Here is a 12522-nt window from a genome sequence, read left to right on the forward strand (position 1 = left end):
GAGGTGTTATGGTTCCTCTCCGGCCCACGGGACTCTGACTCTGAACCACTGCCAGTAGCTGTGTGGTCTCAGGCAGGTGGCTGGACCTCTCTCTGCATCAGTTTCCTCATCTGTGAGAGGGGAATGTGGTACTCTTAGCACAAGGCCATAAACTGCAGCAGTGCCAAATCAGCAAGTTAGATCCTCTGAGCCCCAGCCCAACTGCTATTGGGGGCCCATTCATTCACCCTGTTATCATGGAATGCCTGCTATACCCAGGCCCTGTTCTAGCCTGGTGATGCAACAAGGCAGTTGGAACTGTGCTTGTGGGGCAGAGGAGCGGTGGTGTGAGGTAGCACTGCTGGCTCCAGGTGCATCAATTCTCTTTCCCTGGGAAGCAGGTGATCCCTACTCACTTGACAGGGGAGGAAACCAAGGCACAGCTGGGGATAGGCCCAGGAGGCCAAGCTCAGAATTCCTAGGCAGGTTGTGTGGCTAAGTAGTGGGCACTTCCCCCTGTGGTCTGCCTGGTCCACAGGCAGGCACCTGTGGGTGCTGGAACCCAGTGCTGGCCTTGCCCATGCATGATTGCTCTCCACACTCCAGGCTGTGAATTTTCATCTCCCCCTTTCTCTCCCTCACTATTTCCTTCCCTGCACTCTCTCTAAAAATAAATGAATAAAATCTTTTAGAAAAATAAAAGGAAAATATGACTAAATAACTTAAAAATTTTAAATTTATTGAGGGTTGTTTTTTCTCCTAGTACAAGATTTGCCTTAGAAAGTTTTCCATGTGAAACAGAAAAAATATGTACATTGCATTTTTAAATGCAATGGTCTATAAATATCTGTCAAGGATACCTGTTTTGCAGTTAGTCTAGTTTTATGTTTTTAATTGTCAAAAGCACAGTGTTTTAAAATAAGATTATTCTACTTCCGGCCAAGATGGAGGCATAGGTAGACACACTGTGCCTCCTTGCACAACCAAGATAGGTACAACAACAATTTGGAAATAGAATAACAACCAGAACTGACAGAAAATTGAACTGTATGGAAGTCAGACAACCAAGAAGTTCAAATAGACATGTTCATTCAGACCAGTAGGCAGGGTGGAGTCTGGCAGCTGGGCAGAGAGGTGTCACAACACAAAGAGCCATGGGACCGGGCACATAAGGCACTGCGGGCACGTAAGACCACAGCGGGTGGACCCTGGGCGCTTAGGCAGCGTCTGGCAGACCCTGGGTGCAGGGTGGCAATTGGCAGACCCAGCAAGGTGGCAGTTGTGAAGTGAGGCACTGTGTGCAACCCAGGGTCCCAGTGCCAGGAAATAGTGCCTTGGGGCACTGGCTGAAAACACTTGTGGGGGTTGAGGCGCAGGGAGAGACTCCTGGCCTCACTTGAGAGTTTGTTGGAGAGACCCACAGGGTCCTAGAACGTGCACAAGCCCACCCACACAGGTTTTAACACCAGAAAGGCCCAGTTTGCTTGGGGGAAGTGGTGGAAGGGACTGAAGTCCTTCAGAGATCAGAGCAAGTGCCATTGTTCCCTTTTGGACCCTCCTCCCTGAATACAGTGTCACAACGCAGCCACTGGATTGTCCCACCCTGGTGAACACCTCTGCCCCTCACACGTAATGGAAGCAACAAGACAAAAAAAAAAATGGCCCAAACAGAAGAACAGATTAAAGCTCCACAGCAAATAACAACTAAGCGACGAAGAGACAGCCAACCTATCAGATGCACAGTTCAAAGCACTGGTGATCAGGATGCTCACAGAACTGGTTGAATTTTGTCGCAAATTAGATGAAAAAAAATGAAGGCTATGTTAAGTGAATGAAGGAAAATGCACAGGGAACCAATAGTGATGGGAAGGAAACTGGGGCTCAAATCAATGGAGTGGACCAGAGGAAGAAACAACCAACCAAACAGAAAAGAATGAAGAAGCAAGAATTCAAAAAAATGAGGAGAAGCTTAGGAACCTCCAGGGCATCTTTAAATATTCCAACATCTGAATTATAGGGGTACCAGAAGGGGAAGAGGAAGAGCAACAAGTGGAAAATTTATTTGAACAAATAATAAAGGAGAGCTTCCCCATTCTGGCAAAGGAAATGGAATTCCAAGAAGTCCAGAAAGCTCCGAGAGTCCCAAAAAGGTGGACCCAAGGAGGAACACACCAAGGCACATCAGAATTACATTAGCTAAGGTAAAAATGAAGGAGAGAATCCTAGAAGCAGCAAGAGATAAGGAGACAGTAACTTACAAAGGAGATCCCATCAGACTGCCAGCTGATTTCTCAAAAGAGACCTTACAGGCAAGAAGGGGTTGGAAAGAAGTATTCCAAGTCATGAAAGGCAAGGACCTACATCCAAGATTGCTGTATCCAGCAAAGCCTTCATTAGAATGGAAGGGCAGATAAAGTGCTTCTCAGATAAGGTCAAGTTAAAGGAGTTCATTATCACCAAGCCCTTATTTTATGAAATGTTAAAGGGACTTATCTAAGAAAAAGAAGATAAAAAACATGTACAGTAAAATGACAGCAAACTCACAATTATTAACAACCACACCTAAAACAAAAAGAAAAGCAAACTAAGCAAACAACTAGAACAGGAACAGAAGCACAGAAGTGGAGGTGACACGGAGGGTTAGCAACAGGGGAGTGGGAGGAGGAGAGAGGGGGAAAAGGTATGGAGAATAAGTAGCATAGACAGTAGGTAGAAAATAGCCAGGGGGAGGGCAAGAGTAGTATGGGAAATGTAGAAGTTAAAGAATTTATGACACATGGACATGAACTAAAGGGGGGAATGTGGGTGGGAGAGGGTGTGCAGGGTGGAGGGGAATAAAAGGGGGGTAATGGGACAACTGTAATAGCATAATCAATAAAATATATTTAAAAATAAGATTATTCTTCTTTAATCATCTCGTACCTTCAGTTTTAAATGCAATGGTTTATAAATATCTATCAAGGATACCTGTTTTGCAGTTAGTCTAATTTTTAAAAATTGTTTAAAACACCATGTTTTAATATCAGCTTATTCTTTAATCATCAAATATCACATTTAATTCTCAAAAGGAACCGTTGAAATGAATGCTATTTTACCTCAGCATTACAGACAAGGAAAGTAAAAGGCATTTTAGCTACTTTAAATTCATAACACCTTAATGCCATTTCTTCTTTATTTTTTTAATTTTTTATTTTATTTTATTTTATTTTTGCCATTTCTAATTTTCATCCAGGAACTGTTTCCCCAGCCATCCATTGCATATAATAATACAGTGAGGAAGTTTAAATAGATTAGCAAGATGGATGGAAAAGAGAATAGGTGCCTCTAGGAAGGGGCTCTTAGTGATTTTACAACGTGCTCTGTGAGTCTGAAGTTCACAGAGTCTAGCCACAGGTTGTCTGTATGGCACAGGATGAAGATGACACAGTTGATCATGCAAAGGCATAATAATAGGCTAGCAGTTGAAGTGTAAAAAAATAAAAAAAAACAAGTTTAGAAAGGATTTGGATCAAATTCAGGGTACTTGCAGGTCCTTTTCACCCATAATGCCATAATCTCCTCCTCATGACATGGACTGTAAAAATGGGAGGTGCTTTCTCTGGACTGAAAGGTCACTAACCTATATCTATTGTCTTGTGATCTTTCACTCAAGTCCATATTTGGAAAATGCCTCCACATACAAAGAATGCTAAAAAAATACCACATATGACATATATGGAGGAGACATCAAGTGATGTGTATTTTGACTGCCTGATCCTCTGACCCAAATTAAAGATCAATAGTTGTCTCTGCATTTTTTTTTTTTTACTGAGTTATGGTGTGTGTTTCAGGGTGGGCTTGCTTGAATGAGGTATATAAGATACAGAGTTGTAGGAGTGAACTGCATCCAAAATGACACCAAATATCTGAGTGGGCCTGGGGATTTTCAGCTGTTCCTCAAAATCCCTAATCAGACCACACCAAAACCAAAAACTGGGCTAGATAAATGGCATCTGAAACTCTTTGGCAGTTTGCTTTCTAGGTATTTTTGTCCAACTTTGGAAGGCCACAGGCAAGTGAAGATGGAGGCAGAAGGCCTGTTATGAGCGAGTGAAAATTTATAAAGATCGATAAGCACAGCAGGTTCAGCAATATATTCTGTGAAACCAAGTACCAGGTAAACACCAGCCATGGCTGATCCAATACATCCATCCAAACTCATATAAAATATATATTCTAACAACTTTCACAGAAGCAAACTGAAGTTCAGAGAGATGAGGGGTTAGCCCCAAGATACATCCTAGAAGTGGGCATGTGACATGGAGTTGGCCAGTCCTCACTTAGTGAAAAACTGGTCCAGATTATTTTGGGTGCTGTTGAATGTCAGAAGGAAAAAAAGGTAGATAGTCATGTAAACGAAGGTCCTACATGTGAAGTTTAGTACTGTGGACACTGTGGGCACTTCAGCATTATGCCTTCCACAGAGACCTCAATGTGCAAGCCTCATCCAGGGACAAACTGATGTCATCCTCACAATAAATGATACAAAAAGGGACACAATGTCAGACATATTACATCTAACAAGAAGAAGTATACACTTCCGGAGGTACCTAGGAATAGTCAGCACTTCAGAGATGTTTTTGCAGGGACAGGTGTGCACGAGATGAAAAATCTCTAAGCTGTAAATGTATAATTTGAGTTTAATGGTGAGGAAAATAATTCAATTATTATTTTCAAGGCATTTTGTTAGCTGAGGAATAACTGCCCCCCCTTTATGGGTAGTCTGTATTAAGAACATTGTCTCAGTGAGTCTGACACCAACAACCTGATTATAAAAATAAGCACAGGAGACCACTGTACTTGAACAACAATAAATAAATGAATCAAATAAAAGAAAAAAGTAAATAAATAAAGATTGCAATGAAAAAGAAAGTCTTAGACATTATTAATAAGGAAAGAAAAGAGAGGCCTAAAATTTCAAATTGTCCCTCAAAGGCTTACAGGCCAGAACTACAAACCCCCTAAAGTCTGGATGAGTCACATTTTGTTTGAACTCTGTACCCTCATCTCCCTGTGAAATGGAGGGAAATATGTGCACAATACCTTTCCTTCCCAATCTGGAGACAGTGTGCAGGAACAACACACACAATGAGAACCTTCTTGATCTCAAATGAAGATACTGAGTCCTTTTTGGTTTACTCTAAATTGAATTTTGATACTCCTATTATGAAGATTCTAAATTTCTAAAAGTGGCAAATAATTAGTTAAGGAAGAGAAATAGCGCATTCCAACAAAGAATCAGTATGATGACTTGGGATGGAAGAAATCTGTTTTGCTGGTAAAACAGTTTACAGGTGCCTCAAAGTATCATTAAAACAACTGCTCATCAATGACCAATGGAAAAACACATTTGAGGACTAGAGCACGAGGGTGGTTCCATTAAAAAGAATGATAAATTCAGTCTGGCTCTTTCCAATAAAGTAGCTATAATCAGAGAGAGAGAATGACAATGTGACAACACCAGCCTGTTCAGTTTGGAATCAGGTTATAGCTATAATATATAAACATACTTCATATGACTTTCTTTCTGCAGTCCCATTTCTGAGTGAATTTATTGAGATAAATAAATTTATTGTTGTATGACACCAGCCTTCCTATGTACAACCATCCTTTACATGACTACCTACCTGCTCACTTATCTGGCATAACACCAAACAGCACATTTGGACCTGTTTTTCAGAAAGTGGGCACTAGGTCATCCCCTTGGCTCAAGGTGACTCTGCCAACATCTAGTTTGTGTCATGGGAGTATCCCCTCATCTGTATGAGACTCAGTTTGCATCTCTGAAAAGTGGGTTGTATAAAATAAACCTTGTGTAATTTTACATGGATTAAATGGATCAGTCATGGCAGATTTCCCTGCAGATGCTTCTTCCTGCAGAATATGCAGCTGGCTCAGCTGTGGTTGTTGTATTTCATGAATTTTTACTTTCTGTAAAATCATTTATTTTTTCCTTATTTACCTGTGACTATTATGAATTTTAAAAAGTACATGAAAAGCAACCTTTAAAGAGCTTGTGATGCCATTTATGGGGTTCTGGTTTGTGTTTTGGGGTGCCCAGATTAAGTATTCATGCAGGCAGCAAAAATCCCAAGGCCCACTCAGATATTTCATATGATTTTGAATACACTTCATTCATAAAACTATACATTATACACCTGCTAATGCAGACACATTCTGAGGCAACTTGCAACACTAGTGTAGGAGGCAGAACAAGATCCGTTAATCTCAGTTTTAGTAGGAGAGTCAGACCGTTGTAGAAGACATTATTTGAAATCTCTTGCCATATGTCACTTATGGTATTTTCATAACCTTTGTTGCATCTGGTGGGAATTTTCAAATGGTGACTAGAGGGATGGATCAGGATGGATCACAGGACCACATACAAAGGGAGTGATTTTTGTGTCCAGAATGAAAACCTCATGTTTCCACAGACATAGGTTTAATTGAAGAGCATTAGTTTGTCGGTGAAGGAGGCATGGCAGAATCCTACATTTGCTCTAAGTCCATCCTGATTTACGTCGTCTTCTATTTCATCCCACTTCAGGTGCTGGCCCTGCTCTGGTGTCCATCACCTATACCTTCACCATCATTGTTTTGTGCCATGAAAGGACATGCAGCCAGACCCTGTAAAGTCAGGTTCCACAGAGTGACTTGTACAAAACCTGGTTAGAACCACTGTCAAGAATACCCATTTCTTTTTCCAGGTTTATCCAAACTCTCCTCAAGTTTTTTTTTTTTTTTTTTTTTTTTTTTTCTATACTGATAGAGGATATGAAGAGCTAAAAAGGTACATAGTTCCAAGTCTAAAATTTTGGAACTGCCAGAGATAGATGGTCATTTTAATGTACAAAACTTACCTTTTGTGTTTTTTGTCTGAAATACTGAGATTAAAATGGACTTGACTGAAAATGTTCTTGTGATAATAAACGTGGAATGAAATTTTTAAAGAGCAGTAACTTTCAATTATAATACTATATATTAATAAATTAATTATAAATAATGGTCTTAACTGCCACATTAAAACACTTGACATCATAAATATTTATAAAGGATTTTATTGCCCTAGCTAGTGTGGCTCAGCCTGTGAACTGAAAGGTCACTGGCACATGTCTGGGTTGCATGCCAATTCCCCTTTGGAGAGCACCTGAAAGGCAACCAAATCAATGTTTCTCTCAGACATTTATGTTGCTCACCCTTTCTTTCTCCCTCCTTTGCCCTCTGTCCAAAGGTAAATAAATAACATCTTTTTTTAAAGAAAGTCTTTTATTATTATGAGAATCACTGTGCAAATTTTATTGCTGCCCAAAATAAAGCACCTCAAAACACCTTGCATTTGACTTTTAATATAACAGCTTTTAATTTGCATTTCTCTAATGATTAGTGACATTGAAAATCTTTTCTTAAGTCTATTAACCTTTTATACTCTCTTTGGAGAAGCATCTATTCAGGTTCTTTTTCTATTTTTTTTAAGTTGGATTGCTTGTTTTGTGGTGTTGATTTCCTATGTCCTTTATAAATTTTGGATTTTGGATATCCTTATCAGATATAGTGGCAAATTCCATTATTTTCCCTTTCCAGCCACGTTGATGTGATTGTGGGCCAATCTACACAGTCACCTTATGGATACAACAGTCACTGAGGGAACAGAGGATAAAGAGTGAGGGATGGCAAAGCTAGCTGGCCTTCCTACCTCCCTCAGAGGCATCACATTTCTCTCTGAGAGACTTTAAATTATTTCTCATCAAAGCCTCTGGTGATTTGTTACACATCCACCTGTTCCCATTTTTTTGGTGGATTCTTTGCCCAGACAGAATGAGAATAAGTTCAAATTGCCATCTGACTGTTAACGTGGTCTACACCCACATGCCAAGGAAGTGATCCCAAGAGACAGACAAGATATGTGAGGTTGGGGACCATAGCACAGTGGTAAGGAAGAGTTATAGAAGGATTCCCCCAAAATGTGGTCCTAGTACCTTCTCATTGCTTTACACCCAAAGTCAGTGTGACAATATTCTCATACACCATCTCCAGTGTTATTCTATAGGTTTTAAAGCAGTTTGAAGAGAAAATGTACTAATTATTATTTAAATATTTGGTAGACTTCACCTATAAACCATCTGGTCTGGGGATTTTGTTTTTTGGGAGTTTTGCTTACAGCTTCACTTTCTCATTGAGCCTTGGAGGCTGCATGTTATTGAGGAAACTCCATTTTATCTAGATTGTCAAATGTGTTCATATGTAATTGTTCATAAAGTTTTTTCATGATTTTTAAACTTGTGGCATCCTTTGAGATTTTCCTTTTCAGTTATATATATATTTTATTGATTATGATATTGCAGTTGTCCCATTTTTTTGTCTTTATTATTCCCCTCCACCCTCTACCCCACCTCCCACCAGCATTCCCCCACCTTAGATCATGTCCATGGGTCATACATGTAAGTTCTTTGGCTTCTCCTTTTCCTATACTATTTTTAACCTCTCCCTGTCTATTTTGTACCTACAATTTATGCTTCTTATTCCCTGTACCTTTACCCCCATTCTGCCACCCACCCACCCCCTACTGATAACCCTCAATATGATCTCCATTTCTGTGAATTCAGTTCTCTTCTATTTGTTTCCTTAGTTTGTTGTTTTTGTTTTGTTTTTAGGTTCTGTTGTTGCTACTTGTGAGTTTATCAGTTTCCTGTGCATATTTTTAATCTTTTTCTTAGTTAAGTCCCTTTACCATTTCATATAATAAGGACGTGGTGATGTTGAACTGCTTTAACTTGACCTTTTCTGGGCAGCGCTTTATCTGCCCTCCCATTCTGAATGATAGCTTTGCTGGATAGAGTAATCTAGCTTGTGGGTCCTTGACTTTTATGAATTTGAATACTTCTTTCCAGCCCCTTCTTGCCTGTATAATTTCTTTTAAGAAATCTGCTGATAGTTTTATGGGAACTCCTGCATAGGTTACTGTCTTCTCTTTCTGCATAGGTTACTGTCTTCTTTTCTCTTTCATTTTTTGTCTTGGGTCATGTAATTATGTTATGCCTTGGGGTGTGCTTCCTTGGGTCCAGATTCCTTGGGACTCTCTGAGCTTCCTGAACTTCCTGGAAATCTATTTCCTTTGCCAGATTAGGGAAATTCTCCTTCGCTATGTTTTCAAATAAATGTTCCATTTATTGCTCTTCCTCTTCTCCTTCTGGTACCCCTATGATTTAGATGTTGGAATGTTTACAATTCTCCCAGAGGTTCCTAAGCCTCTCTTCACTTTTTTGAATTCTAGTTTCTTCATTCTGTTCTTTTTGAAAGTTTATTTCTCCCTTTTGATCCAAATCATTGATTTCAGTCCGGGTTTCCTTCCTGTCACTGTTTTTTCCCTGTATGTTTTCCTTTATTTCACTTTGCATAGCCTTCACTTCTTCCTCTATTTTGTGCCCATAATCAACCATTTGTGTGAGCATCCTGATTACCAGTGTTTTCAACTGTGTATCTGATAGGTTGGCTATCTCTTCACCACACAGTTGTACTTTTTCTGGAGATTTGATTTGTTCTTTCATTCAGGTCATGTTTTTTTTTTTTTTTTCTAAGTGTGCCTGTTCCATAGTTAGCAGGGGAACCTTAGATATTTTCCAGGGTGGGGACAACCCAGGTTACTATGTAGTGGGGCTGTATGTTGGGGAGGGGTCCGAGAGGAATCAGTGATGCTTGCCTGACTCTCAGCTGCTTTCTGTCACTTCCTCTGCAACCCACAAGCAAATTGGGTCATTCTGGTGCTGATTCCTGTGTGGGTGGTTTTGTGTACATTCCAACACCCTGTGCGTCTCTCCAGTGGACTCTCCTGTGAGTCTGAGAGTTTCTCCTGGCACCACAACCCCCACAGGTTTTACCAGTTAGAGGTTTTGTGGCTTTATTTCCCCAAGCTGGACCCCTGGGTTGTGTGGTATGTCTTGCTGCCCAGGTGTTCCTCCAAGTTTATCCACAAGCAAATGTGGGACCACCAGCTCTACCAGCCATCACCTCACCTGCTCCTGTACTCCAGCCAATGCTCTGCTGTGAGTCCTGTCCATTGCAACTGCCCGTCTTTGCTCCTCCACCCTGTGGGGGAGGGGCCAGAGAGGGAAAAATGTAGGTCACCTGCTGGGCTCTAGCCCACTTTCCAACCAACCCTCATGTGAGACCTCGAGTTTCTCCCACCACAACACACCTCACCATACTCCAGAGTCAACTTAGTCTCAGTTTACCATTAAGCCAGACCCTCCCACATGGGTGCTGCAGCACTGTGGTTTCTATCAGCCTACTGCACACGTGCATTCCGAAGCCTCACCATGTGTTCTCTCTGTCTTCCCATCTTACCAGTCTGGTTGGTCTGGTTGACTGTTTCTTTAATTCCTTGGTTGTTGGAGTTCTATGCAGTTTGATTTTTCTGACACTTCTGGTTGTTTATTGATTTTAGGCTGGTTGTTATCCTCCTTTTGGTTGTGCAAGGAAGCAAAGGGTTTCTACCTACCCCTCCATCTTGGCCACAATGTGCATCTGGTTCTAAGTTCTTTTTTTTTTTAAGGTTTTATTTATTTGTTTTTAGAGGGGAACAGAAGAAGAAAGAGAGGAAGAGAAACATCAGTGAATGGTTGCCTCACATGCACCCCCTTGTGGGGACCTGACTCACAAGGCAGGAATAATTATTCTTTTATTTTAAACCTATCTGGTGTCAGGTTGCTCATGATCCCTCAGTGCTCCTTCATAGCCCCTTGTTTCATTGATACTATTAGGATTTATCAGATGTTCCTTGGCCACATAAAGGCTTGTCTATTCCTGTGTTATTGACTCAAATTCTTTCCCTGTAATGGACTATCTCACTAATTAAATTGTCCAATTACCCCTTTGCTAAATCTAAAATGTTCATGATAAGGGTATGAAAACTTGATTTACTGCAAAAGGAAGAACAATCAACATCCTTACTTGAAATTTTAAAAGTTATTATAATGTGTCTTTTTTCTCCACTGTCTCCAAGTTCAAAAATATGACATTTTGTAGATCATTTTGCTTCATGTCAGGGGCAAATCAAGCCTCAGTAGCTTCGAGGGAATGTGGAGAGATGTGTTTTAGAGGGTTGTCAGTTCTGACCTAATGAAGCTTGAACAGCCTTTCAAATCCATAAGCTTCTGTATTCTAGTTTCTATACTCAGGTTGTTTCTTGCAGACTCACTGGGACCATGCTCTTAAAACAGACTATTCCTACAGGAAGATCTGTTGTTCCTCACTTAATAAAATGTCCTGAAAGAAATAATTGTATGTATTTTTCAAGCCAGTAAACATAAATTGTACATTTATACCTCAGAATATTTTTATGTTAAAATTCTCCATTCTTCCACCCATGTCTGTAAAGAACCCAGAATTCCTGGGTGATATTCACACCATGATCTTTTTGGTGGTTCCTAGGGATATTGCTTGCATCATGTCTCTTTTCTACTTACTTAGTGTGATGATAACACAAGCTTATGTGTGAATGAAACTTGCACCTTGAGGGCTGTCCAGGAGGCATTAGAAAGAGGTGTCCTATGTCTCTGTGGTACTAACCATTCAATGTAGAATAGCTAGACTAGAATAGTCATATATGACTATCTAGCTGTTCAACTATCTGGCATTTAATACCATGCAGTATATTGTGGACCAGCTTTTCACTAGGTAATTACTGGCTTTCTCCACAGCACAAGGTGACCATGTCTACCTTTAGCTTCCAGCTTGGGAATAGTCATCATCCCTTTGAGCCTCAATTTGCCTCTCTGAAAGAGGGTAGTTAAATACAATTTGTGTAATTTTTAGTGGGATTAATTGTATCAGCCATGGCCAGTGCATACCTGGTGCTTTGTTGTGCACAATATACGGCTGGAACTACAATGGTTCTTCATATTTATAACTTTCCACTTTCTCATGAGAAGTTCTCTGCCTTTCTCTGTTGGGAACTGCCCTGCCTGGTTTCAGGAGCTATAACCCCCTCATGGATAAGTCTGAGTGAGTGACCTTCGGACCATAAGCCACCAAGGAGACAAAGCTTATCTCCCTGGCAGGGATGCTGCCTCTGCCTCTTTTACTTCACCCTGCCTGGCCCCCAATGCTTGATCAGTTAGCCAATGATGGGTAAGATTCCTTAAGGGAGGGACGACTTAAGACAGGCAACATCACACAGGAACCCCAGGGAAGGACTTGGGGGCTACAGAAAAGGGGTAATGGACCCTTGACCCTTGGCTTTGATACAGCCTGAGTCCTCATTCTATCTTTGAGAAGTTTCTGCTGCAGGCACTTTCTGTGACACAGCATAACTCACGGAAAAATTGCACACTATTCCAGAGCTTCAGTTTTAGTGGAAATGTAGAGAAAATAGACATCATATGGTTCTCTTTCCCATGTAGCACAGATGGTATCTTCAGAGTCTTTTATGCATCTGGAGGCATGTTCCCAACACTGCCCAGAATGATGGATCACAGGAACATTTAATGTGATTAATCTTTGACTTTA

This window comes from Phyllostomus discolor, chromosome 2 (assembly GCF_004126475.2).
Source record: "Phyllostomus discolor isolate MPI-MPIP mPhyDis1 chromosome 2, mPhyDis1.pri.v3, whole genome shotgun sequence".
In the NCBI taxonomy this organism is placed as follows: Eukaryota; Metazoa; Chordata; class Mammalia; order Chiroptera; family Phyllostomidae; genus Phyllostomus; species Phyllostomus discolor.